At 43.3% G+C, this 3,919-nt stretch overlaps 1 protein-coding gene across 1 annotated transcript in view; it reads left to right on the top strand.

Moving 5' to 3' along the window:
* The window catches only part of LOC111652342 (tripartite motif-containing protein 3-like), a 22,231-nt gene that overhangs the window by 5,679 nt on the left and 12,633 nt on the right, over nt 1-3,919 (top strand). The gene's annotated exons all lie outside the window — the stretch shown is intronic.

Genomic DNA, 3,919 nt, shown 5'->3' with positions numbered 1-3,919 from the left:
GGGGGGGTATAATGCTTTTAAAACTGCAGCGTTCCCAGAAATACATTTTACTTGTGGTTTATTTCAGATGTGTAAAGGATTAAAATGGATCAACGACTTTTACAAATTTTTATTATTATCAATTCTTATATTATTTTCTATGAGACACATTCTTTATACACTTTTACACTACATCTATTTTAAGGCAGGTGCAGGTGTGAGACTCTAACAATAACTTGTATGTTTACAGTTGAATGCTTTCAAGGGAACTTTTTTGAATGATACTGACACTTGAGTGAGTGCTTTTCTTTTTTTTTCATTCTGTTTCATATGGATGTAAGGCAAAAGGATGTTTGTGTGAAGTGGAGCTCTTGGCACACAATTTACGCTCACACACCTGCTTTCCCTGAGGCCAGATGTGGTGTAACGACAGCTGGGTCACTGCCACTGCATTTTTTTGTTTCAACCCATCAATCAATCAGGGATTTGCACGTACAGTAGTGTTTACTGCGGGTTTACTCTGAGCAGCCAATAACAAGCCTCCTGGTTACAATGGTACGTGCATAGTCTCAAATGGCCTGCCGTGTCTGTGTGGCATATGGTGTGTTTACATATCTATGTATAGAATAGCAGAGACACACATGCTGATAATTCTCAAACCTTGTTAGTAGTTACACCTATTTGGTTTTTTTCATTCATAACTTTGAATATAATCACACCTTCTAAAAAATGCTGTAACCATGAGAATACGGTTTGCACTGTTGTGCAATGTTAATGCTGTATAAACAAACATGAAATCAGACTCCTATGTCTAATATGCATCGCATGAACCGGAGCTTTATGGAACCAGGTGCAAAATCATGCAAATGTTTAGCATGTGGATCCTTCTCGAGCCTTTCTGAGTCACTACTATGCTGGTCGTCCGAGGATCCCTGCTCTTTTCCACAGTGTGTGTGCAGCTCAGAGCACGTGCCTTCCAGTGGTGTGAAGGGGATGAGAAGTGATAGCTCTATATATAGAAGTATATGTATGGTGGAGGCTTAAGACTGAACCGTGCAGGAGAATGGAAGCTCGGTGAGCATACTAACTGAGGGTTACACAGGCTGGTCCGTACACATCTATTAGCTGTGGGTGTGTTGTTTTATTTGTATCGTTATAAGGACCAAATTATGGTTTAAACCCTCAGAGTGAGGTGTGTGTGTGTGGTGTGTGTGTGTGTGTGTTTTTGTATGTGATTGGTGTCATTTCAGCAGCAATGCAGGAAAGGGGGAGGTGGGCTATAGTGTGACTCAGACTGAAACAGCTGACAGTGTGTGTTTGTGTGTGTGTGTGTGTGTGTGTGTGTGTGTGTGTGTGTGTGTGTGTGTGTGTGTGTGTGTGTGTTTGTGGAGATAGAGTTATCGTGTCAGGCCTGGAGCTGTCAGACTCTACGCCATCGTGGTAGACCCAAGATCTCAGGATCATGCTCTGTTACACAAGCGCCTTCTCGTTATTCAGTGTGTGTACGTGTGTGTGTGTGTGTGTGTGTGTGTGTGTGTGTGTGTGTGTGTTTAAATGTAGTGTATATACACTATCTGTATGTCCTCTTTTCCTCTTCCTCGTCATCGCTTTTCCTTCTCGTCATGTTCTTGAGTCTGTTTCCCCTTCTTCTCTTTCTTTTCCTCCACATCTTTTCCAAGTTCACTTTTTCTGCCGACAGCGGTCACGAGGTTTCAGAGCGCAGCAGACGGAGGCAGGAGGGTACAACGCTGTGCAGGGAGTAGAGCTCCTAAAACACAAGGCATCAGGTGTGCAGCGCTGAGTGTGGGCACATTACTGGCTGCGAGCAGGCACAGCGGCACCCTTAAACCCTTGTTACTCACTTTCACATTATTTGTCGCTGTGTGCGACTTCCCACAGGGCACAGAATAAAAAGTGTTACACCGGAGGACCTGAAAAAACAACATGGCAGCTATGTGATTCTGTGAAACTATAATTCTTTACTCACTGCCTGAAGTAGGTGTAGTAGATTTTCTTGTTGGATGAGCATCGCTATCATCACCATCATTACTGTTATTGATCTGCCTCTTGACCCCAGGGCAGAACGGTTTCTTTATGTTGTTGAAGACACAGAGTCAACAGCTGCAGTGAGTTTGTTTCTACCATTTGACTCACACTAAAGTTCCTCCTCCCTGCTATGATAACCATATTATTATTCGTATTGAAAGGAATGGGGGAAATTTCTACAGTGATATAAACCTTGTAATATCTGAGAATATGTAATGAAACACTTTTGTTTTCTCATTATCTATCGTCTTTTCATGCATACTCCCATTACATTACGTGAATAGTTTCAGGAGACTCACTGTGGCTGCCACTGGTGGTTCATCTTCCTCCAGTTTTAATAACTGCAGGAGTTGTATATTCTGATAAAACTGTCGTTTCAGCAGAAAGCGCAACGCTAAAGCAATAATACTGTCAAGCGCTCACTGCAGGGACGACAGCAGTCTCCCTCAAAAGGCTGCCCACACCGGAGTGCAGCATTTTGTATATTGGTTTTGTCAGATAGCCCCCCCCCCCCCCACTTCTCTAATTACTTACTGCGGAGCATGAAAACAAGACATCCGATTAGGTTGTTCTATCCAGCGGCAGTATGTTTGTGGGAGTTGATTTCGTTTGGAAAGAACAAGCCTGCAGATCTTGTAACTGCTGTCAAGTCCAGCATGCATTTGATTCACTTGTTTAACAGGTGTAAGATCACTGGCTCCTACTGAAATCAGTGGAAGTTGTTAAGAAGCTGCAGCAATACAAAAAACACAATAATCTGTACGGGAGATTCAATAAATTCGCTGCAGACAGCTACTGATCTGTCATATCTCTTATCCTTTACTTCCTGTTAAACCCACCATAGTAGATGTGGCCTGTGAGTATTAGGCTGATGGGATTTCGGAAAGGTGTGTGTGGGCGTGGAGGTCGCAGAGCCGGAAGCGAGGGAGGAGAGACCACTGGACTCAATCCGCGCAGATTTACTGTAGATTGATGTTTTTGTCAGAAAATCGTCACCTCTTGCTCCAGATTAAACTCTTGAGCACTTCATAAGGACAGCATGTTTAAGAGATTGGGAGCAAAATTATCCCGTGGCGAGATATTTTACTTCAAATTCAAAATGATAATCCCCTTTTCAGTATTAAGGGTTTTTCTTCATCCCTGCATATGTGTAATTTGATACTATAATACTTGACGGAGAAGCATATGTTCCAAATTCTCATTTGAAGTTTGTTTTTTTTCTTTTATAGGTGACGTATCATGAATTATATAACTGTGTTTTGTTTGGCTGCCCTGCGTGTGTGCGTGTGTGTGCGTGTGCATGTGCATGTGCGTACTTGGCTGGCTAAGAAATGACATATTTCTGCATAACAGTAACTGGAGGCCAGATGATCCAACTGTTTGGATGAGCGTCACCCGTCAGCTGCTGTTTAGAGAAGTAAACCTGCTTCTGGGCCTGATCATCGAAGCTTTTCAGAGCGCACAACATTTCACAAATCACATAATGAGGCACCAGATTGAGACATGACGTGCAATATGCTCCCGGTTTCAAGTTATTGTCTTTCCAGCTCTGACAGTTGGACTTTCCTTCTTCTTTTCTGTTTCAATCTCTACCTCTCTCTCCCCTCTGGCCAGCACGAATTGTTGGCCCATGATGCAACCCCACTCCACAGTTTAAGTTTCCCAGCCAATCAGAGCGCGGCAGTAGGAGGGTATCCAGTCTGCTCATGCTTGCAAACAGCACTGACAGTAGGAGGGACTTTCAATTTACACTCCCACCCTCTGTTGTCGTCCCTGTTCAGTCCTTTTTCAGTGTGCCTGTGTGTGTGTGTGTGTTTGTGTGTGTGTGTGTGTGTGTGTGTGTGTGTGTGTTTGTGTGTGCTGTATTGGAAAAGGAGAAAAAACGAGAGAAGGA

The sequence above is a fragment of the Seriola lalandi genome, unplaced genomic scaffold (assembly GCF_002814215.2).
Source record: "Seriola lalandi dorsalis isolate HSWRI2012SDOR001 ecotype SW California unplaced genomic scaffold, Sedor1 jcf7180002053944, whole genome shotgun sequence".
NCBI classification, from domain to species: Eukaryota; Metazoa; Chordata; class Actinopteri; order Carangiformes; family Carangidae; genus Seriola; species Seriola lalandi.
The sequence above is the reverse complement of the archived record's forward strand: the minus strand, read 5'-3'. Positions and strand labels throughout refer to the sequence as shown.